Source organism: Myxine glutinosa, chromosome 6, assembly GCF_964187855.1.
Source record: "Myxine glutinosa chromosome 6, kmMyxGlut1.1, whole genome shotgun sequence".
Taxonomy (NCBI): domain Eukaryota; kingdom Metazoa; phylum Chordata; class Myxini; order Myxiniformes; family Myxinidae; genus Myxine; species Myxine glutinosa.
Genome location: NC_136266.1, coordinates 6615445 through 6643049, shown reverse-complemented (window position 1 = coordinate 6643049; position 27605 = coordinate 6615445).

Here is a 27605-nt window from a genome sequence, read left to right as displayed (position 1 = left end):
ATGCAAACCACAATTACATAAGGCACAATAAAAGGCATGATCTCGACACAAGCACATGATCAGATGAGCCGATTGGAGCAGAAGAAGAGCAGCAGACATTTTCAGGGAAGTTAGTCATAACCAAGTCCAGAAGAGAAGATGCTCCGTTGACTGAGATCCGGGTCGGGAAATTGACAGATTGTGCCAGTCCCAGTGAGTCGCAGAAGTCCTTTGCTGAGGAGCCATGGCTGGTGAGAGAGGGACCCACACCCAGCCAACTGGCATGGTGACAATTGAAATCACCACATATGAGGAAGAGAGAGTTAGGATGAGTAGACAGAAGTTGGTCCATATTATCAGACAGCGAGATGTAGATGGAGTCATCACTGTTTGGTGGACGGTACAACACACATATGAACAAGAGGTGGGAGCGAAGGGGAGGCCGTAGCCAGAGGTTTTCCTGGGGGTGAGGTGGAGAGAGTGCAGTGCAGGGCGAGTGAGGAAGAGAGTTTTTGATAAAGATAGCAACCCCACCTCCAGGACGAGGCTCAGGTCTCTCATACCGGAGGAGGGAGTAACCCGGGAGAGATACTAAGGAATCAGAGACATCATGAAGGAGGAAAGTTTCTGTTCAGCAGATCACGTCTGGTTTGACAGAAGCAACCTGTATGGAGAGATCAGTTGAGTTTGAACGAAGGCCCCGGATGTTTGAGGTCCATACCGTTAATGAAGAGGGAGGGGGAGCATCGGATACAGAACAGGGGGGAGGAGGGGTAGGGTAAGATGTGGAAGAGATGGAAGAGGTAGGGAGAGCTGTTGAAGGTGTGTCAGAGATTTCAGAATAGCTCGGAGAAAGGGAAGGATGGGGCGGACAAAAGGTTTGATGGTGATTGGGTGAGGCACAATAAGGTGTTATTTGAGGAGGCGAAGAGTGAGGCAGAAGGTTGGGGGAGATGGGGGTGAGAGTTGGAAGAGGGAAGAAGTGGGGAGGACGCTTTGAGGAGGGGAGTGAGAGGGGGGAAATTGAGAAGAAATGAGGGTGGGGAGATTTGAAGGGGAGGGGCGAGGGGGGAGTTTAGGAGGGAAGGGACAAGGGGAGGGATTTGAAAGGGATGGGATATGGGGGAGATTTGGAGGGGAGAGGTGAGGCGGGAGTCAAGGAGGGGAGGGGCGAGGGGGAGTCTTGGAGGGGAGGGGTGTGGGGGGAGTTTAGGAGAGAAGGGGAAAGGGGGGAGATTTGAAAGGGATGGGTGATGGGGAGGATTAGGAGGGGAGTGGCAAGGGGGAAGATTTGGGGTGGAGGGGTGATGGGGAAGATTTGGATGGGAGGGGTTATGGGGAAGATTTGGAGGGGAGGGGTGATGGGGAAGATTTGGATGGGAGGGGTTATGGGGAAGATTTGGAGGGGAGGGGTGAGATTGGATTTTAGAAAGTGTACGATTAATGGGAAACGAACATTTATTGCAAAATGAGTTTCTTGTGACCTTCGAGTCAAAAATACGTTTAAGGACGCTGGAGGGAGGATGGAGTGCAGGAGAGTTTAGGGAATGTAGAAAAGAGGCACTGAAAGAGATGGAATTTTTTTTGGGGATGGATAGATTTGGTGAGCAAGTCGAAAGCAACCTTTTAAAGAAGAAGAAGAAAAGGTGTTATAATATATGATGGAATACAGAACTTGAGGGGAAAGTGTAAACATTATAAGGTTAATAACAGTGAACGTTAACAGTGAACAGTAATAACTGTTATTACAGTAACAGTAATAACAGTGAACGTCGTTCGAAGAACGAACGACCGAATAAGAATGAATAAACGAATGAGAACAAAGAATAAGAACAGAGAAGGAAATGTTTTTTGTTTTTGTTTTTTTAGTTGATTTTAAACAAGGAAGTAGGCTGTGGGGTGAAAAGACTGGGAAAAGCAGAGAACGAAAGTTATTGGAGCACAAAAGACGGACCGCTGAGAGAAAAACGAAGCCTCAAGGTTGGACACTGTACAAGGCCTCAAAAGACACGGCACGATTTCACACGATTTTCTATACAGGTATGAAAGATTTGCACCGAAAATCTTCCTCGGGACACACGATACGTACAACACCATAAAATAAATACAGCTATAACGAAAATACAAATGGGAACAATTACTTAACTTCGATTTCGATGGAGAGTGTGGACAGCTGCGAATAAACGAAAACCTCGCCGGCAAGACCGGAAGCGGCAAAATGTGATCGTCACCGTGACATTCTTCCTCCGACCCGACAATCCGTGTCTCGATATAATATGCAACTCAGGAATGCTCAACATCTTGACCTACCTCGGTGTAAGACTCAGAGATACAAGAATTCAACAATTCCTTTTTTGATTGAAATGCTTAATTCTGTTATGTAGGTGCATCTTACTATAATTCACCAAATGTCCATCTGTATGTTCGGAGGGAACCGTAAAAACTGCTGAACCGATCGCAAAGATATTTTGGGTGGGTAATCCTGGGACTCCTGGGAGTAAAATAGGCTATTTAGTTTTCCCAATTTCAGCTTTCGTCTCCAGCATTCTCAGGTTTGGACTCCCACATAACATTCGTGTAAGCGTAATGTTCATTGTGATGTTCTCATTGTGACGATGTTGTGACGATGTATGTGTTCGCGGTAGTGTTTGACGTGACGGTGTGAACGTAATTTCGTAATGTTTTTCATTTCGTAATCCTTTAATGAACGTTTAATGTTTAATGAACGTTTAATGTTTAATGAACGTTTAATGTTTAATGAACGTTTAATGTTTAATGAACGTTTAATGCCCTTCGATGTCCAGGGCTGCACGCCTGCTACAGTGGACTTGCCAGCATGTACCTTGCCCTTCGCCGTCAGGCTCGGGTAAACCGCTGAGCCCCATCTGTGATGGGGACTGGGGCTTGAGACAGTGTACTTCATTAAAAGTATAACAAGGCGGCCATCTTGGATTTTGACGTGGCGACCCAATTTTCAATAGCGTTCTCCCTTGTGTATAGATACACCCACACACCAGATTAGAAGTTGGTACTTCGCTTATTTTTCAAGATATTCCGCTCACAAGGTTCAGACATACATGGCGGCGGCCATCTTGGATTTTGACGTGGTCACCCAATTTTCAATAGCGTTCTTCCTTATGCCAAGATACACCCACACACCAGATTAGAAGTTGGTACTTCGCTTATTTTTCAAGATATTCCGCTCACAAGGTTCAGACATACATGGGGTCAGACATAAATGGCGGCGGCCATCTTGGATTTTGACGTGGGTTGCACCCACACACCAAATTAGAATTCGGTCCTTCGCCTACGCACGCACGCACGGACGGACACACGGAAGGAGGGGAAAACCATAGTACCCCTTTCGCTCCGTGGTGCGACGGAGGACAATAAACGCTGTCTCCATCGATCTTGCCAAGGCCGTAACAGCTATCGGCTCAAAATCCTTTTAACTGTTGATTTGGTACAGTTACACGTATCGGGAATTTGGTAGACGTATCGCGAGTACATATGACATAGCGATTGTGAACACTATTATCGAGCACGATTCACGATCACGATCATCACGATCATAGTGTATCGATCACGATTTGAAACCCGATGGAATAATATTTACCGATATGAACAGTGATGTGGCTTTTATTGAAATTCTACAGATACTGTTTAGATTTTGATGATTTGCGTGTGATATGATTCAACGGATGTTTACATGAATCGTTTAAAATAAAAAAACCCTTCAATTTCTGAAATTTTTTCCTTTTCATTTGGCCTTCCCAATTGAAGCCCCGCCCATTGGGCGGGTACCGTTGCCAGTTCATATAAACATCCGTCAAATCATATCACACGTAAATCATCAAAATCAAAACAGTATATTTAGAATTTCATTAAAAGCCACATCACTGTTCATATCGGTAAATATTATTCCATCGTGTTTCAAATCGTGAAATCAACTGTACGCTTTTCTTTAGGGAAAATAATTGAATGAGTTTGTACCTCTTCTTCAGCTTGGAACTTCAGGATAGACGACATTGCTGATAAAAGTTCATTTTCTCGAATTGCACGAATATGTGAATTATGATTGTTTCATTGTGATGTTTGTGCGGCGACGGGCGGTGTGTACAAGGGGCAGGGACTTAATCAACGCGAGCTAATGACTCGCGCTTACTGGGAATTCCTCGTTCGTGGGACACTGTCTCGAGCCCCAGTCCCCATCACGGATGGGGCTCAGCGGTTTACCCGAGAGCAAGGTACACGCTGGCCCATCCAGTGTAGCGCGTGCGGCCCCGGACACCGAAGGGCATTAAACGTTCGTTAAACATTAAACGTTCATGAAAGGATTACGAAACGAAAAACATTATGAAATTACGTTCACACCATCACGTCAAACACGACCGTGAACACATACATCGCCACAACATCGTCACAATGAGAACATCGTCACAACGAACGTTATGCGAATGTTATCCGGGAGTCCAAACCTGAGAATGCTGGAGACGAAAGCTGAAATTGGGAAAACTAAATGGTCTACTTTACTCCCAGGGGTCCCAGGATTACCCACCCAAAATATCTTTGCGATCGGTTCAGCAGTTTTTGCGGTACCTTCGAAAAGACAGACGGACATTTGGTGAATTATAGTAAGATGAGGCGTTTCCAATGCAGTGGCAGATCAAACACGAGCGGGGGTTGGTGGGGGGTTATGGGGGGGGGGAGAGGGGGGTTTGGGGGAGAATGCTGCGGCTTACCTGTCGGTCTGACGGTGTCTTCACCCTGAAAATCAACTCAACCCGACGCGGATGTAAAATGCACAAATATAAATATTTATTTTGCGATGGAAGAACTAAAACCTTGATTGGGATCCCACTCACAGACTTCAAATACAGCACAGGGGAATGAAGAATAAAATAAAACGTTGTGTCCGTGTTTGTGTTGGGCTTATCTCGGTCTGTGTCTCAGGACGATCATGCTCCATTCGACGTGGCTCCGGTCGGCACGAATCGCTCGGCTCGTCTGCTGGTGTTCCAACGGCCCTCCCAACGACTCGAACGAGTGGAGTGCAGCTCGCTCCTCCGGCTGTGCCCGGACTCGTCTAGCGGAGTCGCCCCCTTGTCCGGAACCAAGATGAGAGGTCCGCCAGCACAGGAACGTGCAAAGGGCAACAAAATAAGAAAGGAACGGTCTCCATCGCGGGAAGGTAGGAAGAGGCAGAGGCGAAGAGGGAAGCGAGAAGAGGAAAAAATGTCCATCTCCGTTTACCTCTTTCAGACGTCTTCTGATGTTTGACTCTCTATCTCTGCCAATCAGTGCGTCGTTTCCTTGCGGCTTTTTGCGCCTTCCTCACGTCCTGGTCTTTTTCCTCCAATCAGCGTGTCGTTTGTTGGAAGCTCTTCCGACCGTGCAACGGTCGCACATCCTTGTGGTGTCCAATCAGTGTTGCGCATCCTTCATCCTCTCTACTCTCCAACCGGTGCTCAGGTTGTTGCTCGCCCCTCCCCCTCCTGTCAATCACGAGTTCTCCGAGGCGTGACTCTTGGCCAGCCTGTGCGATGTCTGCTTGCTGTGGCGCCGTAGTGTGCGGTCGTTTGCTGTAGGCTCTTCCGGTCAGTTTTATCGTCTTGTGGCGGAGGGGAATTTAATTAGTGTGTGCACTAATGGATCTAACTAATGTATGTGTTGTGTTGCTGTCTGCTCTTCCGGTCAGTTTTATCGTCTTGTGTCGGAGGGGAATTTAATTAGTGTGTGCACTAATGGATCTAACTAATGTATGTGATGTGTTGCTGTCTGCTCTTCCGGTCAGTTTTATCGTCTTGTGTCGGAGGGGAATTTAATTAGTGTGTGCACTAATGGATCTAGCTAATGTATGTGATGTGTTGCTGTCTGCTCTTCCAGTCAGTTTTATCGTCTTGTGCCGGAGGGGAATTTAATTAGTGTGTGCACGAATGGATCTAACTAATGCATGTGATGTGTTGCTGTCTGCTCTTCCGGTCAGTTTTATCGTCTTGTGCCGGAGAGGAATTTAATTCGTGTGTGCACTAATGGATCTAACAACACATGTGATGTGTTGCCATAAGGGACACCGAATGATCACAGAGGTTTGACATACCGGGGAGTTAGCCTAATCCCTCTTCTACCTATCACCCTATCATCCTCGCATGATCACAGCTGCACACTTAATCCGACATTCCGGCTACAGAACTTATTACATCGAGATTCCCTTTCCCGACAGACGAAGCACCGACCTATGCAGATCTACCTGGATCTAGAAAAGCCCGACCCAACCAACATAACACATGTTTATTTATGCCATATACTTATTTTGATATTTTGATTGATGTAATTTTATATTTATTAAATTTATGAATGTAATTTTATATGATTAATATTATTTTTATGTACATTTGTCAGTTTTTTGAAACAGTTTTATTATTGTAAACTTGACAAATTTCAGTCTTCGAACTGCCTTGCCCAGTGTTTAAATATTTCAATAAACCGAAATGAATGAATGAATACCGTCCCTTGGACCTGTAAATTATATGATTTGAATGGGGAAGAAATATTGGGTTCATTTTATTGACAAGAATTACAAAAGACCCAAATAAGCAGATAATGCCCTTGAAAGCAATGGGTTGGCGCTTCACAATCCTCTCCTATACACCGCTATGGACACTCGAGGGCCAAGTTCAGGGTGTATAGTAGGGGGCATCTGCTGAGGTATTAAAAATAATAAACAAACACGCCATGTAATGGGGGACGTTCGCAGATCTGTGAACCCCAAACACAGAATCCTCAACTGAATAATCAGTCAAGGCTTAACTTCGAATCTATTTGACCTTGTCGGACCCCCAACCGGTCCCCGAAGTTTCGGCCAAATCCGTCCACAACTTTTTGAGATATCCTGCCATGTATCGTTTTTGGCCCCATCTCCCAATGGTGAAGAATCAATTAAAAATTCCAGTCGCCGAATCCAGATATTCACCAAAATCTAATCATTTCGTCCTTGACACAAACGCGACATTTCTGCCTGCGACCGTTCACTTGAACTAGATTCTTATATTCTGATGTGAAAAGCGAAATGTACAACATTTAACAACTAAACGCGGACGTCGTAGGAAACACCGTTTAGATTTCCTGCCCGTTGTGTGTTTTCTCTTGAACTTCTCCCGCCGCTGGTCGTGTCTTTTGACCAAGCAGGAGTTAAATTAATTGAAATGATTTAATCTGAAAGCTCCGGTGAGTAATCCTCAAGCGATCTCTTGTTATTATCTTCCACTGATTTTAAAATAACATTTACCTCAGCTGAGGAAGAAGCCAGGACGAGCATTTCATGCGATCCACAGGTGCTTGGAGTGCTGACCACGCCCAAAAGGTGAATTATTGTGTTGTAGAGAAGTAAAGTCGTCCTGGTTTTAACAATGTTTTATTTATAATTCAGCCATTCTGCACTCTGTCTGCGGAAATATTCACATTTCTTCTTTGACCAAGTTGCACTTTCACCCCTGATCGTTTGCCCTCCACTTCCGCCTCTTCCGTTGCCGAGCAACGGTGTTTTGAGACAGATCTTCGAAGTAATGAGGGAGAAGAGTGAAGGATGAAAGAATGAGGTGAGCAGCAGGGACGTGTTCCATCAGCAGGCCGCTTGTAATGTCGATAATAACAGGTGTCGAACAATCCGCTCTGTTACCTTGGAGTGTTCACCTTTGCGCTTTGAATCAAGCGAGCCGCTTGGCGAGCGGTAAGCGAGCTGCTTGGAAACGGAACACCCTGGGAATTGAGGCCCACGTGGTCCGCCGGCTGGTCGTGCACCCCCACCCCCAGTACTATACCTGGTTGGCATCTTTTTATTCCTTTGGATGTCCTGCGTGAGTAATACGATGTTAACATAAAATATCTTGGGTTGGAAATTTGTACTTCAGGTACCTTGTTGATAGGTGCCCATAGTCACGTGAAGTGAACTTCATACTCCGAAATTTCGGGAATATGGTTGCTCAGCAACCTCCTGCCTCAATTTGAATAAACCTTTCGTTAATTGTTGCATATCATTTGAAAGGTTAAATCAATTGTCTGTTCAATGATGCAGCAAATATTCATTTCTGATGAATCTTCATCCGAACAGTCATGAAATCACAATAATAAACGAGACCGTCACAAGGTAGAGCACACATACCTCCACCTGACTGTTTATTTTCTTTATTTTTTTTGTGTACAAGATCGAGGTTCGTGTAAGAGATAACATTCATCACAAAAAGACAAACTGACACATAAAACGTGTGATAAAGGGAGCAGGACACAACATGGAGAGCAGGGATATCGGGAGATCTGTGGGAGGGTGAGGGCTTAGGGGGAGGAGGCATGGGAAGGGGGTGGAGGAGGGGGTGGGAGAGGGGGTGGGAGAGGGGGTGGGAGAGGGGGTGGGAGACGTAAAAAAAACACATGGACACTGCTAGGGCTTCCAGGAAAGAAGTCGGTATTTCAAAAAAGTGGGTCTGGGGTGAATTAATGGGGGTAGAAAAGATCAAGATTTTGGATGGGGGAAGATAAGAGATGGTGGTGAACAGCTGTTTTAAAGACCTGGAGGGAGGAGTGGGATTGACGAGAGTGAGGGAGTTTATTCCAGAGGTGGGAGGAGACGAATGAAGGAGTGAAGGTGAGTAGAGAGTCCTGATTTTGGCAGTTTCACGAGAAGAGGGATGCTGGCAGATCTTGTGCGACATGTCGGAATATTTTGGGGACAGAGCACGGACAGAGCTGGGGGAGCTAGGCCGGATAGGAGTTGGAAAACACAGAAAGACCACCTACCTGCATGCGGTGAGTGAGTGAAAGGACCTCAGAGTTAGCTTCATCACGGGAGATTCCAATAATTCTGAAAGCTTTGGTTTTAACAGTGTAAAGACGAGCTAGGTGTGAGGCAGGAGCACCAGCCCAGAGGGGAGAACAGTATTCCATTGAGCTGCGGATGAAAGCCTTGCATGTGGTGAGGAGCTCAGGTGTGCCAAGGAAGGACTTCGCACGACGGAGGATGCCTAGCCGGCAACTGGCTTTGGAGGCCAGCTTGGAAATGTGGTTTTTTCAGGAAAGATCAGGGCAGATAGTGAGACCCAAACGCTTGAGTGACAGAACTTCTTGGAGAGGATTGTTCAGAAAGTAGATGGGAGGGTTGTCCAGTCGGTCTTTTCGGAGAGACATAGTGAGAGTGTGAGATTTGTCAGGTTTGCAAGACATGTTCCACTTGTTTGAACAGTCTGATTTTGTCTAGGTCTGCAGAGAGTGAGGAGGCTGCAGATTGCCGATCTGAGGGATGAGGAATTGACCGGCAGAGAGTGGAGTCATCAGCAAAGAGATAGAGAGGATTTTCCAGAGACTCGGAGAGATCATTGATGAAGACCAGAAAAAGCACAGGGCCCAGAACACTGCCTTGGGGAACTCCAGCCTGAACAGGAAGGGGAGATGAGAGAAACCCTTTCAGGGCCACACGTTGACTACGACCAGAAAGGAAGTCCGCAAGCCATTTTTGGAGATTTCCATGGATTCCATTGGAGGAGAGTTTGGTGAGCAGAGCGGGGTGCCAGACTGTATGGAAGGCACGAGATATGTCAAAGGCGACAGCTCTAATTTCCTGTTTGACATTGAGGACCTCCATCCATTGTTGAGACAGCAGAAGCAGCATGTCCAGAGTGGAGTGACCTGGTCTGAAACCAAGTTGATGATCCGAGATCAAGCCATTGGAGAAGAGGAAGGATTTGATGTCAGAAGCGATAATTGATTCCATGACCTTGCTGATTATTGGGAGCAGGCTGATTGGTCTGTAGTTGCAAGGATCTGTTTTTGCACCTTTTTTGTGTGAAGAGGTAATGTTGGCTGATTTCCAAGCTGATGGCAGATGACCTTGAGCAAAATAGAGGGTGAAGAGAACAGACAGAGGCTGTGAAAGAGCGGCAGAGCAGGATTTTAGGACCCTTGGGCTGATGCCGTCTGGTCCAGTTGCAGAATCATTGTCGAGGATTGACAGAAACTTATCCACCTTGTCAGGAGAGAAGGACACAGAGTCCAGAAGCAGCTGGGTTTGACTGGGAAAGGTAGGTACAGAGGCAAAATGGGTCCGGGACACAATATTTTGAGGCAAACACAGAGTTGAGGCATTCAGCTTTTTCACGTGCGGAGTCAGCTGTGTATCCGTTTGAGGTAAGGGAGGGGATGGAAGGGGGAACAAACACCAGAAACAGATTTGACCAGACGCCACCAGCATTTGGAAGAGGGAGACAGGTTTGAGAGTTCAGTCTTGAGAGTGGAGAGATATTGTTTCCTTGCTCTCCTGAGAGTGGACACACACTTGTTCCGGGATTTGTGAAAGGAAATTAGATTTCCTTCCGTTGCATTTGTCTTACAGGAGGCGAAGTCAAGTTCTTTCAGGGCAACTGCCTCACCACAAGATTCCGTGTACCATGGACAGGAGGAAGGGTATGACAACTGAAGACGAGATGGGATAAATCTGTGCATGAGAGAGAGCAGTTTACTTTGGAAGAATTCCCAGGATGAGTTGATGTCAGAGGCAGTAGAGATAGGAGACCAATCCAGATGATTGATGGTTGCTTTAAGACTGTGCCAGTCGGCCCGAGTTAAATGCCAGACTCGTCGACGCTGAGGAGGCTCTCTGGGAATGGCCAGAGAGATGTCCACTTAAACAAGCATATGGTCAGATGAACCGATTGGAGCAGAAGAAGAGCAGCAGACATTTGCATGGAAGTTAGTCATAACCAAGTACATAAGAGAAGATTCTCCGTTGACTGAGATCCAGGTCGGGAAATTGACAGATTGTGTCAGTCCCAATGAGTTGCAGAAGTCCTTTGCTGAGGAGCCGTGGCTGGTGAGAGAGATACCCACACCCAGCCAGCTGGCATGATGACAATTAAATCACCACATATGAGGAAAAGAGAGTTGGAATGATTGGATAGAAGTTGGCCCATGTTATCAGACAGCGAGATGTAGATGGAGTCATCACTGTTTGGTGGATGTGTTCCGGATTCGTCATGTCCGTTGTTGTGGTTATCATCCACTGTAAACATTTTTGGTTGCATGTACTATTATTGTTATCGTTTAAGTGAATTGGAAATAACTGTTTTCAAAAGGTAAAAAAAATTAATGTTTTAAAAAGAAACCGGAAACCGGATCGGGAACCGGATGAAGAAGAAGCGGAAGAAGCAGAGGAGGAAGAGGAGAAAAGGGAGGCGCAGTGAGTGAGGTAGGAGAAGGAGCCGAGCTGCGTTGAGGTTTTGAGCAAACGCTGGCGAACGGGGGTCTCAAGTGAACTTTGGGTTTCCTGGGAAAGGGATTCCTGCGACAGAGTTGTTATCGCTGTGACAGTTAAACCTGTGTGACAGGTTTTGCAGTTGATTCCGAAGAGAATCATTGGAGTGCCGTTACGTTCCGAGAACGGAACGTTGGCCATTTTCCCTCGCGCCTGATTTCGCATCGCTCCAGGTTCTTCACCTCGCTTCAACCATTTTCACAACCATCCAGACGTTAATCTGGTGTGTGTGTGTAATGTGGATTTTGAGTGGGAATTTGCGGTTCGCTGATTGGGAGCCGTTGAACGTCCATACCCGAAGGTGTGATTTCCCAGCCGCCTCTTGAGGACACTTTTGCCTATCTTTGGCAGTGTGACTGTCAACCGAGCGGGATTCTGGTCTCGATACAACATCGTTCTGACGATCACTGGAGCGTGGATCGACTTTCGTTTGAAGCTGGGACAGAGACATTGGGAATGTTTTTTTTCACTCACTTGGAGCACAGTGAGTTCTATTATGCGAAACTGATGGTACCATCATAGGAATGATATATTGGTTGTACAATTGATTAATATTGTTATTGTACTGTTATTCTTGTGTGACCTTAATACAATACTTGTTTGTTGGTAACAATTGGTGTGGTTTCACCATTGATCTTTGACACACAGAATAACACATCTTTCTGCCGTGACTCCTCTCGGGGCTCGGAGGTACACCGTGACCGGTGTTTGGGGAGGAGCACGTAACAGAAATGTAGGGCTCGTCTGGGATAGAATTCCGCAACATTCCCAAAATTCCCAAATTTGGAATTTTCTAACGTTCCCAAATTTTTCTAAAAAATTGAAAATTTTTGTGTGAAGGTTAATAGGTGCTAACTGATAGTCACCATGGTGTTTGACGCAGAAAAGTTTGCGGCGTCCCCTAATGAGGCACAGTTCCAGGCATTAAAAAGATCGGAACTCATGATATTGGCCAAATATTTTAACTTGGAGGTCCGAGTTAGTATGAAGAAAGCAGAGATGCAGACATTGGTGGTGGAGTCTCTAGTGGGACAAGGAACATGGGAAGAGCCTGAACTCTCCAGCCTGAACAGGAAGAGGAGATGAGAGAAACCCATTCAGGGCCACACGTTGACTACGACTAGAGAGGAAGTCCGCCAGACATGCGTGGAGATTTCCATGGATACCAAAGGAGGAGGGTTTGGTGAAATCGAAATTGGAAATTGGAATGGAAAGCCGAGGAAAGAAGAGCAAAGGAAAGAGCAGAACAGGAACGAGAACTCGAGGAAAGAAGAGCAGAGGAAAGGAGAGCCGAAAGGGAGTTAAAGGAACGTGACATGGAGTATCAGAAGGAACTTAAGCTCAAGGAGCTGGAGTTAATGAGAGAACGGAGAGAGGTACCACCCATGCTGACTGGTTCGACAACTAGTCAAAACACTTGGGATGTTGGCAGACATGTGAGGCTGGTTCCACCCTTCAATGAAAAGGAGGTGGCCAAGTCATTTTTACATTTTGAGAAAGTGGCTCAAATGCTAAAATGGCCTGTGAGGTCCTGGACTATGTTAGTGCAAAGTGTTCTGGTGGGTAAAGCTCAAGATATCTATTCGGCTTTACCGATTGATCAATATGCAGATTATGAGATAGTGAAGAAAGCCATTCTCAAAGCCTATGAATTGGTCCCTGAACCTTACCGGCAAAAATTCAGGAATGCCAGGAAGAGGGAGAGTGAGACCCATGTGGAGTTTGCCAGAATGAAGGAAACCATGTTTGATAGGTGGTGTGACTCGAAGGAGATTGGGAAAGACTTCAACCTGTTACGACAATTGATCTTGGTGGAGGAATTCAAACAGTGTGTCCACGTGGACATTAAAGTACATCTGGATGAGAAGAAAGTACCAGAGTTGTATGAGGCAGCAACCGTGGCAGATGACTATGCCATGACACACAGGATGGGGTTCCACAAACCTAACTTCCCACCTAGAGTTTTATAGGGGAGATATAGTAAATCAGATTCGGAGAACAGATTTTCATGGAGGCGGCCTAGAGAGGACTATGGGGACAAATCTGATACCGCGACTTTTAGGGGTCAGAAGACTACAGTTCCAAGACAGACTTATCTTCCGGGGGGCCCGAGGCAGACCACGAGTTTTTCCTCCGGGCCGACTTGCGCTTTTTGCAAGAAACCTGGGCATTTGATGTCCCAATGTTACGCGCTGAAAAGGAAAAATCAGGAGCTGAGTCAAACTAGTGCAACTCCGAATGCATTGGCCAATGCGAGAAATCGTCCTTGGAGGACAGTGCCTTGTGAAGGTTCCCATACCAAAGTTACGGCATCACAGAACGACCTTGTTCAAGAGGGTTACAAACCTTTTATTTCAGGGGGGGGGTTTGTGTCACTGGATGGAGACTTAACGAACCAGAGACCTGTTAGGGTATTGAGGGACACAGGAGCACATCAATATTTGATGCTTGAAGGCATTTTGTCATTGTCAGAGAAGACGGCAACTGGTGTTAGTGTTCTTTTACAGGTCGTTGGTGGCTATGTTAAAGCTCCTCTTCATGTCATCCATTTGAAGTCTGATTTGGTGTCGGGACCGGTCACTGTGGGGTTACAAGCCACTCTTCCTGTCGAGGGAATCTCTTTTATTATCGGGAATGATTTGGCCGGTGGTCGAGTTTCTGCTAATCCGATGTTGGTTGAAAAGCCCAGTATGGAAAATAACACCGCACAGTTAGAACAGGAGATTCCGGGTATCTTTCCATCCTGTGCAGTGACTCGTGCTATGGGTAGGAAGCGCTCTGAAGAGAAGGAAAAGGAGGGCGATGTGGATTTGGGTTCCTTTGAGGTACTGGAGGAAAATTCTGAAAGAGGTAATAGGAAAGGGAGTGACATCAAGGAACCGAAGGAAAAGGTAGCATCTGGAACAAAAGAGGAAATGGAGTGTCCGTCGGAGACATCTGGGAACGAGATTGAACAAACAGTGCTGGTCCGAAAGAGACTTGTTGAAGAACAACACGGAGATTCGGAGATCCGGAGTTTAATTGTTAAAGCCGTTACAGAGGAAGAGGCTATGAAGATACCTGTTGGTTACTTCATGAAAGGGGAAATACTCATGAGAAAATGGAGACCACCGGAGGTGCCAGCAAACGATGATTGGAAAGTTCATTACCAAATTGTGGTGCCACCGCCGTACCGGAAGGAGATATTGAGTTTGGCGCATGAGACACCTTTGGCCGGGCACCTTGGAGTGAACAAGACCTGTGACAGAATATTGGTACATTTTTTCTGGCCAGGATTGCGACGTGATGTGGCGGAGTTCCTTAAATCTTGCCACTCTTGCCAGCTGGTGGGAAAACCTAATCAGAAAGTCCCATCCGCACCTTTAAAACCAATTCCAGCTTTTGAAGAGCCATTCAGCCGAGTCATTATTGACTGTGTCGGCCCTTTACCTAAAACTAAGGCTGGACATCAGTATTTGCTGACCATCATGTGCACTTCCACAAGGTTCCCAGAGGCAGTGCCTCTTAGAAAAATTACTGCGGCAGTTATTGCGAAGGCCTTGATTAAAGTTTTCACTTTCGTTGGCCTACCTTAGGTCATCCAGTCTGATCAGGGTTCCAATTTGATGTCAACGCTTTTTCAGCAAGTGGTACACCTGTTGGGAGTGGAGCAAGTAAGATCAAGTACTTACCATCCCGAGAGCCAAGGGGCCTTGGAAAGGTTTCACCAGACATTGAAGAATTTGATCAGTAGGTATTGTTTTGAATGTGACAAGGATTGGGATGAAGGAATACCCTTATTGTTGTTTGCTACGAGGGAATCTGTTCAGGAGTCATTGGGATTCAGTCCTTTTGAACTTGTGTTTGGACATGCAGTGCGAGGACCATTGAAATTAGTGAAAGAACAGTGGCTACAGGAGGAGTCACAGTCAACAGTGGTAGAGTATGTGTCAACGGTTGGGCACAGATTGGCAAAGGCTTGTGAAGTTGCAAGAAGAAACTTGAAAGTGACACAGGATAAAATGAAAGTGAGACATGACAAGAAATCTCAGGTAAGAAATTTCAGTCCTGAGGACCGAGTGTTAGTGTTGCTTCCTGTTCCAGGTCAGCCACTACAGGCTAGATATTTTGGTCCCGATGCAATCGAAAGGAGGGTTAATGAAACAGATTACGTGGTGACAACTCCCGACCGACGGAAAAAGCGGCAGCTGGGTCATGTCAACCGACTGAAGAAATATTATGAGAGGAATCCTGTGGGAAAAATGGTTCCTGTCTCACCTGTCGTGCCTGTAGTCGGGGTGCAAGAGAATCCAGAGGTTGAGGCCAGTTTGAAGTTTGATAACTTTGATGACCAGGCTTGTCCCAGATTGACGAACACGGAAGTGTTGAGTCATTTAGATGAGAAATTAGGTCATTTGACTAGGGAACAACAAGGACAACTATCCAGCCTAATTTTTGAGTTTGCACATTTGTTCACAGATGTACCTGGTCGTACTGACTTGGTATATCATGATATTGAGGTTGGGGAAGCCACTCCTGTGAAGCAACACCCTTATCGCATGAACCCTGTGAAGATGGAGTATCTTCGGAAGGAGGTTCAGTATATGTTGGAGAATGACATCATCGAACCAAGCAGCAGTGAATGGAGCTCACCATGTGTGTTGGTTCCAAAACCCGACAGCAGTTTTCATTGTTGTACGGATTTAAAACGAGTTAATGGAGTGACCAAGACCGACTCATATCCCATCCCAAGGATTGATGACTGTATTGATAGAATAGGCCCAGCTAAATTTGTAACTAAATTTGACTTGCTGAAAGGGCATTGGCAGATTCCTCTTACTGATAGAGCCAAGGAAATCTCGGCTTTAGTCGCACCAAATGGGTTGTATCAGTACAAGGTTCTTCCCTTTGGATTGAAAAACGGGCCTGCTACATTTCAACGGCTGATTAATAAGCTCATTGCAGACCTTCAGGGGGTGGAGGCTTATCTGGATGATGTCATCATCCACACCATGACCATGGAAGATCATATTAAACAAATCCATGCATTTTTCAAGAAACTGACCGAGGCAGGGTTGACCATCAACTTATCTAAGAGTGAGTTTGTAAAGGCACAAGTGGTGTTCCTAGGCCATGTAGTAGGTCAGGGTCAGGTGCAACCAGTGACAGCCAAGATAGAAGCCATTGATCACTTCCAAGTTCCAAAAGGGAAGAAGGAGCTTATGAGATTCTTGGGTATGGCTGGTTGGTACCGGTGGTTCTGCAGGAATTTTTCTGATGTGGTAGCCCCTTTAACGAATTTGCTGAGGAAAGAGACCAAGTTTATTTGGAATGACAAATGTCAAGCTGCCTTTGCCCACGTCAAAGCAATATTAATGAGCTCTCCTGTCCGAGCAGCCCCGGATTTTCAAGCACCTTTCAAGTTGGCCATTGATGCAAGTGATGTGGGGGCTGGGGCAGTTCTATAACAGGAAGATGAGGATGGAGTGGATCACCCGGTGTGCTACTATTCCAAAAAGTTTAACAAACACCAGGCAAATTATGCCACTGTCGAAAAAGAGACCCTTGCTCTCCTGCTAGCGCTTCAGCATTATGAGGTGTATCTCGGAACCTTTCCTATAAAAGTCTTCACTGATCACAACCCCTTAACCTTCATTCACAAAATGAAAAATAAAAATTAGAGGTTGATGAGATGGAGTTTGGCTTTGCAGGAGTTCAACTTGGAAATTGAGCATGTAAAGGGCAGGGACAATATCGTTGCTGATGCTTTATCCAGAGTGAACTAACTTTGGAAATTCCTGTAGGTTGTTTGGAAGTTTTGTTGCTTTATTTTGGGGAATATTAATTATTGTTGCTCACGTGAATTGATCATTTGGTGGTGAGTTTTACTTTTGTTTGTTAAAAGTGTTTTTGTATGCAAACAAAGTTTTCACTATGTTCCAACTTTCTTTCTTGAAGGGGGGGAAGTGTTACGGATTCGTCACTTCTGTTGTGGTGGCTCTCATCCACTGTAAACATTTTTGGTTGCATGTACTATTATTGTTATTGTTTAAGTGAGATAGAAATAACTGTTTTCAAAAGGTAAAAAAGTTAGTGTTTTAAAAGAAACCGGAAACCGGATCGGGAACCAGACGAGGAAGAAGAAGAGGAGAATGAGGCGGAGCGAGTGAGGTCGGAGAAGGAGCCGAGCTGTTTGGAGGTGTGGAGCAAACGCTGGCGAACGGAGGTCACTAGCGAACTTTGGGGTTTCCAGGGAAAGGGATTCCTGCGACAGAGTTGTTATCGCTGTGACAGATAAACCTGCGTGACATGTTTTGCAGTTGATTCCGAAGAGAATCATTAGAGTGCCGTTATGTCCCGAGAACGGACTGTTGGCCATTCTACCTTGCGCCTGATTTCTCATCGATCCAGGTTCTTCACCTCGCTTCAACCATTTTCACAACCATCCAGACGTTAATCTGTTGTGTGTGTGTGTAGCGTGGAATTTGAGTGGGAATTTGCGGTTCGCCGTCTGTGAGCCATCGAACGTCCATACCCGAAGGAGTGATTTCCCAGTCGCCTCTTGAGGACACTTTTGCCTATCTTTGGCAGTGTGACTGTCAACCGAGCGGGATTCTGGTCTCGATACAACATCGTTCTGACGATCGCTTCAACATCGACTTTGGCTTGATGCCAGGATGCGGGATAGAGACATTGGGAATGTTCTTTTCGCTCACTTGGAGCACAGTGAGTTACATTGTACGAAACTGATGGTACCATCATAGGAATGATATTGTAACGAATTTGAGAAGTGTAACGGTTTTGAGAAGGGTAACGGTTTTGAAGAGTGTAACAATTTTGGAGGAAGTGTAACGAATGTGAAAAGTATGGTTTTGTTGTGTGTAACACCCTCGTAATGTAAATAATGGTCGCAGCCGTCCTCCTAGTTAATTCCATGAAACTTACACACAGGCCACGATATATCTTTTTAAATAGTTTATTTCCTTATTCCATGTAGGCTATATATGTGTTTCCCACTAGATTGACTCTGCATTGTATCAAACGAAATAAGCGTAGGCCCCTTTCAATTTCCCCAAACATCTCCGCTCTCCAAAGTTCCTTTCAAAAGCGGTGCGAGTGGTGTTCAATCCCACAAGCCGCCATTGCCCATGTGCTCATCTCGGAGAAGAGGGGGGTAGGAGCCGCCAACTCACAGGCGTGGCACGTCGTCATGATCAAAGGAGGAATCGGACAGCCCTAACAGCCAACCAGCACCTCGGTTAGCGACCCGGTAGGCGTGCACTCGCAGCCGGCGGCTTGATTCCGCCCCGAGTAATAAAAGCGACTGGAAGGGACTGCTTCGGGAGATGAGAGAAGCGATGACATGCGAGAGGAGCTGTGAGCTGAGCTGTGAGCTGTGAGATGAGAGACGCTCCAAGCCAAAAAGGAGAGGTACTTGGAGAGGAAACCAGCTTTGGAGAGACGCGCTGAGAGGAGGGAGACGGCTCCACCAGAAGGAGAGGAGCAGGTGTGACCGAGCCAGCGCGTGACATCTACAGCATCAGCAGCGTCGACGCGACCGAGGGTTTTCCTGCCAAAAACGCGAAGAATTGGGAGCTGCAACCCTCCAGCCCTGCCGGTTGCAGGGACCTGACCCTGCCTCCCTCTCCAGCAACCCACCTCCGCCAATCCTGCCTGCAATTTCCCCCGTGTAAGTGTGAACGTCGTCTGTCTTGAATGTTGTCCTGGGGTTAAGTAAATTGAATAGTATAAGTTAACGATTCACTGTGTGACTGCTTCTTCCATCCATTGCTTGTAAATAATTTTGGTTGCTCCTTCTTTTTGCTTGTGTGTGTATAATAAATCTGTTCTTCCTCCGTACTCTGTCTTCTTCTCTTTTCCTTCTCTTTCGGTCGCTTTAGAGGTTTCCCGATTGAATATCTGTGGTGCGATCTGGTCAACGTTGGGGGAGTCGGGCCAATTGGGGATCCTGTAACGGTCGCGGTTGGACCATCCGCTCGGCCCATCATAACATCTAAACCGCAACCGTAACAATTGGTGTCAGGAGTGGGATACGGACCCGAAGCGCGCTTAAGGCGCTCAAAATTACAAGCTGCCGAAATTTGTTGTGTTTTAAAGAAATAAAACCCGAATTTTGAAATCGCGCCATGGACAATCAAGGCGATCGGATGTCGGTGGGGGAGATAGACGGGTTAGGGGTAACCCAGGACTTAGGGGAAGAAAGGGAGGAGGAGAGCAATGAGGAGGCGGTTGAGGGGGTATCAGACGCACAAAATGGCGTCCTCGCGCACGAGGTTGCGGGAGCGCAAAATGGCGCCTCGCACATGGCTGCGGCGGTCGCACCCGCTGCACAAGTGGGAGGGATGGCCCAAATGCAGGCCCTCATGGAGCAATTTATGGTACAAATGCAGGCGTCCCTCAACCTGCAGAAGGACGATATGAGGGCTAACAGTGAGCAAATGAGGGCTGATAGTGAGCGATTGGGTGAGCGATTGGAGGGCCAAATGGGGGTAATGGGGAACCGGATGGAGGCTCAGAATGAGCAATTGGGGGTAATGGGGAACCGGATGGATGCTCAGAATGAGCAATTGGGGGTAATGAGGGACGAAGCGAGGGGTACCGGTGAGGGGTTAGACAAGAAATTTGGGAAGTTAGACAATAATTTTGAGGAGTTAGACAAGAAATTTGGGAAGATAGACAATAATTTTGAGGGGTTAGACAACGGGATAAAAGAGGTGAAAATGGGTTAATGGGGTTAGAAAATAGGATGGAGGACAAATTGCGGGAAATAGGGGAACAATCTGCCAGGGAAATCAAACGAATGGGGAACCAGATAGAGGAGGTGCAAATCGGGTTAGAAAGTAAACTGGATGCTCAGAGGGATGAATTGGGACAGATGAGGGTGGCATCTACAAAGGAGATGGAGGAAATACGACGAGGTGTAGATGAGGAGGTTTCGGGGCTACGCGAGGAGGTAAAGCGAGGTGAGAAGCGTATGGAGAAAGAGGTGAGGAATAATACGGCTAGGTTACAGGGGGGAATAGAAGATCTGACGGAGGAGGTGGAACAGCTGACGGAGGGACAAAAAGAACTAGTGGAGCAGGTTCAAAAGAACACTGCGGTACTAGGAAGGTTAAAGGCGACACAAAAAGAAATTAAAAATGACTTGATAGCGACACAGAGGCAATGTCAGATGGTACGTGAGGAACTGACAATGAGGGTGGACGAGGTGACAGAGATAATGGAGACAAAGGACCGGCAGGTGAGGATGCACATAGAGACGGTCACGGTAGCCTTAGAGGACGAACTTGAGGAGACGCACCGGGAAATAAAAGAGGTGAAGCAAAAATTAGAGGAAGTGGAAGAAGAGGTGAGTGAAATTAAGAAGGGACGGACAGAAACTAAGAGAGAAATAAAGGAGGAGGTAATGGAATATGTACAAGGTCGGTGCTCAACTCATGATGTGCTGCTCACTAACCAAATAAAGAGTTTGCAGGTGGCAAAAGAGGTGCGGAGACGAGGTGCCAAGGTGAGTGGCGAAATATTCGGCAATGTATATGATGTGAGGAAAGCTTCAGTCGGCTTGGGGATTGGTTTGGATCCGGGTGTTCGTGAGAGGCCGTTGGTGAAGTGTGTGACAGGTCAGGTGTGCGAAAAAAGAGGTGTGCGAGGATGTCCGACCATGGGGTGTGTGAGGAAAAAGTGTGCGCCGACCAGTGAGTGTGCTGTCGAGAGTGAGTCGGTCGTAGCGCGTGTGCGAGGGAGCACATGGAAGCGCGGTGTGGTGAGAGTTACAGAGGATGTAACGAAAGAGTGTGCGCAAGAGGATGCGCGAGAAAGGTGTGTAACGGACGGGTGCATGGGGAAAGCGCATGCTGTCAAGAGTGAAGGAGAATGCACGCCTGTGGTGAGAGTTATAGAGGATGTAACGAAAGAGTGTGCGCAAGTGGATGCGCGAGAAAGGTGTGTAACGGACGGGTGCATGAGGAAAGAGTGCGCTGTCGAGAGTAAGGGTGAGTGCGCTGTCAAGAGTGGAGGTGAAAGTAGTGAGAGTGACACGGAGCGTGAGTTGGTTGTGACAGGTGAGCGAGGATGTACACCTGGAATGAAAGGATGTACACCTGGAATGAAAGGATGCACACCTGGAATGGTAGAGCGTGTGTGGGAATGCACACTTGAGTTGGTCATGAGGCACGTGGTTGGGTGTGCGAGTGAAAGCACACCTGTGATTGTCACAGAAGAGGTGACCGAGGAAGGGGCGCGAAGAGGTGTGTTGGTGAGGTGTGCGAGCGACGAATGTGTGCCAAGGTGTTCGGTGGTCAGGTGTGTGACCAAGTCTGGGAGCGGAATGAGTGTACCGAGGTGTGTAAGGAAAGGTATGAGGAGCATGGGAACAGCTGGAGGTATGAGCAAGAAAGGGGTAGCGTATGCGTGTAAGCATCCAGGTGAGGCATCGACGGTAACCGGGTTAGCGGTTAGAGCGACTTATAGCCGAATCGGGCCCTCGGTGCGTGCCGGGCTTCGCGTGCCGCGAGAACCAGCGGGGATCCGAGCCACGGCGGGTTCGAAAGGACCGCCGTACGCGATCCACGCTGGGCCTCGCTTGGAACGGCCGCGTCTGTGCTCCACTAGGCGGAGCGGGCAGCCCGATAGGAAGGGTCGTCATGGTGACCACTTTTTGTTGAGACGTGCCGGCAGGTCGAGATCGGGACATTGGATGGCTCCACGCCGAGGTGGTGCGTGGGATCTCGGCCCGGGTAAGCCCCCGTCCCTGCCCCGAATGCGGGACGTATCCAGCCGCTGGCACAAAACAACCCGCATTCATTGCTCGGCTGTACGAAGCCGAGCTTTAGAAGGGAATTGGTGCACCGAGAGGATCTAATAAGTAGACGGGTGATGAGGATAGTGTTTTGGACCCAAAATTAGAAAAAGGCAAAATTTGATGATGGTACGGTGATTGGCAGTTGATTGGCTGAAATTTGGTGTGCCAAATTGATAGTGGGACCTCCCCGATGTGGTGGGATGGGCAATCCACCATCCCTCACACCTGGGGGGGGCAAAGGAGCACTAGTTATGGGGTTGATGGCAGTGAAAACTAGCCCGGGTGGGTTAGGATATAATGTGTAGGGCCCTAGAGATTGACATTAGGTAACGTTAAGGTTTAGTTAGTGACTGATACCTGTAGTGGGGACGCAGGTAGATTAGTGTGGATGATAATGACGTGGGAGCGCAATAGTTTAAAGGGACGACTGGGAAGCGCAAGTTTCAGAGGGGAGTAGTTAGATGAGATGATGCCGTGTGTGTGAGGATTGAACAGGTGTGATTGCACAGGTGTGCAACTGAACAGGTGGATGGAGCAGTGTATGAGTGAGTGATGGTGATGTGTATTGTGATGACCAAATGGTCCAGGAAGAAAGGAGGGTGCAGGTGGCACCAGGTGTGAGGGCACAGGTGTGCAACAACAGGTATGGAGAATGGTAGGGTGGAATAAATGGAGTATTGGAATGAGTGGTGTGGAGAGAGTTGGAAGTTGTGGAGTGGAGTGGATGGTGCGAAGGTGTGAATGGGGGAAGAGTGGACCCCCATCACGGATACCCGGGGCAGGTAGTGTAAGTGTTAGGTAGAGGGTATAGGTAAATTGTGGTTGGATATTGGCATCTGTGGTGCGGGTGAAAGAATGGTATTTGGATGGGTGCATTAGTGTTGTGGAAATGGCTGGGCGTGTAGCCTGTTAGTGTGTGTAGTTGGTTGGGGCACTCCACCACTGTGAGGATGTCGGCCAGGTGAGGCCGCAGGTGGGCTCTGGGAGCCGGTAGTTGTGGATGGGGCCCGAGGATCTGGAGGACGGACCCGGGTAGCCCAGTGCCAGAGGGCACCAAGGGGTGACAGAGCCAGGAGGGGCCTTCCCAAATTAGATAGGTTAGGTAAGGAGCTAGGTAAGCTCGGGTGGCAACTACAGTGGTGGAGGTGTGCAGGTGGGTAGACCTGCTGGGAGAGCTACACGTCACAGCCCAGAAATTGTGCGAGGGCACCGGAAGATGAATCGGGGGAGTGAGACCCCAAATTGAGAAGCACCACAGTTTGGTCAATGGGAATTGGTTTTTAGAACCCATAGTGTAAGTTGGCCAATGGATTGGCAGGGAGAGACCCCGGGTAGTGTAAAGTGTGTTAAAATCATTTAGAGGATAGTTAGGATGAAGGATCTCCTCGCACCATCTGCATCCACTCACCTGAGGTGACAGGTACTCCGCACCATGCCATGTTTAATTATTTTTAATGCAAATGTTTTGGATTGTGAGACGCATCATGACGTGGGTGTGACATTGTGCGTAATTCCATCTCTCCCTCCTTATGAGGATTGATGATGAATTGGTGATGGCAAATTTTGAAGTAGAGGGATTGGAGACGAATTTGGTGTAGAAGGGAAAGATGGGGAAGACAAGACGTAGTGACGAATTTGTAAAGGTGTAAATTCTTGTAAATATGGGGTAAGGGCAAGGGTAGTGTAGGTGACAGGGGGGGGTGACGTACGGTAGGGACGAGTTTTTCTCACTTCGCTCTCCGTACGCACTTCACCCTGCATTGCCTTTATTGACGTGTACCCTTGTGACCTTACCCCTCGCTCATTTGTCTTCCCCCCTTTTGTCTCCCACTTGAGGACCTGTGCGCCATTGGGTGCCGAGGGGAGCGTGCGTGAGGTGGCCATTGTGCACACGAGATTCCCAGAACCAGCATGCATTGCGTTGATGTACCACTTTATGGACCGCTGTTCTGCGGCCAAGTACCACTTGATGGACCCCAGGTTCTGGGGCAGGGCACCTCTGTTGGAGACCGGCCATAGTGGCCAGGGAATCTTGCTTGCGGACCTCGGTAAGGTGGCACCTTATGCCAAACAGGTGGACCACCCTTAGTTGGCCCCTGAGGCCTAAATAAAAATGAACACAAGTTGTGCTTTTTATTATTTCCAAGTAGGCCGCATGAAGCCAGAAGACGTCGGGAAGAACATCGGCCCAGCAGAGAAAGAGAAGACCACCACCAGTTGTTTTGTTGTGTTTATTATGAACCGTGGTGACTGTGCACCGAGTGGTGCTTTTGGTGCTTGGTGGTGCTTTTGGTGCTTTTGGGTGCTTTGGTGGTATTGGTACTGGTGCATCGATGCAATGCGTGCTGTCTCCTCCCTCCCAACAGGAATTTCTTTTTCTTGTTCCCTAAAAAAAAAAAAAAAACACAGGTCCTGGGTTGCGTTGTAAATAAGAAATAACGTCATTGTAAATAATGCTCCCCACCGTAAATGTATAGTTTGAGAACACTTCCGTAATTCGGTTAGCTGTGGGCTTGAGTCTGTTAGACAGGGTGCAATGCAATAGGGGGACATACTTATTTGTGTTTTAAGATTGTCACACTCAGGGTCAGGTTAATTGTAGAGGGAATTACACCTACGTGTCACACTAAGTTAAAGTTTTGTAGGCCCGAGTACGGGCCTGAAGAAAGGAGGGTGCAGTGTAACGAATTTGAGAAGTGTAACGGTTTTGAGGAGGGTAACGGTTTTGAAGAGTGTAACAATTTTGGAGGAAGTGTAACGAATGTGAAAAGTATGGTTTTGTTGTGTGTAACACCCTCGTAATGTAAATAATGGTCGCAGCCGTCCTCCTAGTTAATTCCATGAAACTTACACACAGGCCACGATATATCTTTTTAAATAGTTTATTTCCTTATTCCATGTAGGCTAAATATGTGTTTCCCACTAGATTGACTCTGCATTGTATCAAACGAAATAAGCGTAGGCCCCTTTCAATTTCTCCAAACATCTCCGCTCTCCAAAGTTCCTTTCAAAAGCGGTGCGAGTGGTGTTCAATCCCACAAGCCGCCATTGCCCATGTGCTCATCTCGGAGAAGAGGGGGGTAGGAGCCGCCAACTCACAAGCGTGGCACGTCGTCATTATCAAAGGAGGAATCGGACAGCCCTAACAGCCAACCAGCACCTCGGTTAGCGACCCGGTAGGCGTGCCCTCGCAGCCGGCGGCTTGATTCCGCCCCGAGTAATAAAAGCGACTGGAAGGGACTGCTTCGGGAGATGAGAGAAGCGATGACATGCGAGAGGAGCTGTGAGCTGAGCTGTGAGCTGTGAGATGAGAGACGCTCCAAGCCAAAAAGGAGAGGTACTTGGAGAGGAAACCAGCTTTGGAGAGACGCGCTGAGAGGAGGGAGACGGCTCCACCAGAAGGAGAGGAGCAGGTGTGACCGAGCCAGCGCGTGACGTCTACAGCATCAGCAGCGTCGACGCGACCGAGGGTTTTCCCGCCAAAAACGCGAAGAATTGGGAGCTGCAACCCTCCAGCCCTGCCGGTTGCAGGGACCTGACCCTGCCTCCCTCTCCAGCAACCCACCTCCGCCAATCCTGCCTGCAATTTCCCCCGTGTAAGTGTGAACGTCGTCTGTCTTGAATGTTGTCCTGGGGTTAAGTAAATTGAATAGTATAAGTTAACGATTCACTGTGTGACTGCTTCTTCCATCCATTGCTTGTAAATAATTTTGGTCGCTCCTTCTTTTTGCTTGTGTGTGTATAATAAATCTGTTCTTCCTCCGTACTCTGTCTTCTTCTCTTTTCCTTCTCTTTCGGTCGCTTTAGAGGTTTCCCGATTGAATATCTGTGGTGCGATCTGGTCAACGTTGGGGGAGTCGGGCCAATTGGGGATCCTGTAACGGTCGCGGTTGGACCATCCGCTCGGCCCATCATAACATCTAAACCGCAACCGTAACAATATATTGGTTGTACAATTGATTAATATTGTTGTTGCTGTTATTCTTGTGTGACCTTAACACAATACTTGTTTGTTGGTAGCAATTGGTGTGGTTTCACCATTGATCTTTGACACACAGAATATCACATCTTTCTGCCGTGACTCCTCTCGGGGCTCGGAGGTACACCGTGAAAGGGGTTTGGGGAGGAGCAAGTAACAAGCTGATATTTGGACATGCCAATGACCAGGTGATTTGGCTGCAAAGGCTATTTTTACTCACGCCAGGGAGTAATGCATTCACTCGTGTCCGAGTGTGTGTGTGTGTGTGTGTGTGTGTGTGTGTGTGTGTGTGTGTGTGTGTGTGTGTGTGTGTGTGTGTGTGTGTGTGTGTGTGTGTGTGTGTGTCTGTCAATGAAAGAGAGGGATAGAATTGTGAGGAACAGAAATGAAAAAACGAGATGTGTGTGTGCTCGTGTGTTGGTGAACAAGATATCTGGAAAAGTTCTGAACGGATTTGGATGAAAGTTGGTGGGATGAAAGCCCTTGGGATAAGGAAGAATTGATTAGTTTTTGGTGAAGCTCAGTATATTATTCCCGATCCAGGAATTTTTTGAAGGATTTTTTTACCTTTGGAAGATAGGGCTCATTTTCTTTTAACATTATCTTCTATTTATTCTATATTTAACATTGTGATATGAAAATAGTTTTCATATTTGTTGTAAATGTAGTTTAAACTCGTGGTTATGCGTTAGAGCAGTGTATTTTTTTTAGCAGCGTCGTCTTCAATGTTCATTTTTTTTTCTAATAAAGACATTCTGTCATTTTAAAATCACCAAAGTGTGTATTAGGTTTTCACGTTTCATAAAATGTATCGTTTGATACGTATAATGCTTTAAAACTGTTTTTTTTTTGTTGTTGTTTGTTTTTTTTTACCTCAGAAGAGATATCAACATTTAATAGCTCAGCGAATGTCATTCGCGGTGTCAGTATTTGATGAACTTATAAAGACTTAGTTCCAGATTTGTCAATGGCTGAGGTATATTAACAAACAAATAAAACAGATTTGGCAAAATTCCAACTTTAAAAAAAAAAGATCGCATATTCACCCAGGGTTGTGAGTGGCTGAAGAAGAAGAAACCTCGCATGGGCTTCCCGGACCAAATAAATCAATCTGTTTCTGGCTCTGCGATTTTCAGGTTTTTTTATTTATTATTATTCATTTTTTGAATACAATATCGAGGCTCGTGAAAGTGCTAACATTAATCATACAGAAAGACAAACCGACACATAAAACATATACCATGGGGAGCGGTAGACAAGATGGGGCGAGAGGGGGAGGAACACAAACACAACGTCTGAGAGCAGGGACATCGAGAGATCTGTGGGAGGGAGAGGGCTTTGGGGCGGGGAGGCATGGGAAGGGGGGGGGGGTGGGAGAGGTATAAAACTGGCTGGAGTTCCCCAAGGCAGTGTTCTGGGCCCCGTGCTTTTTCTGGTCTTCATCAATGATCTCTCTGACTCTCTCGAAAATCCTCTCTATCTCTTTGCTGATGACTCCACTCTCTGCCGCTCCATTCCTCTTCCCTCAGATCGGCAGTCTGCTGCCT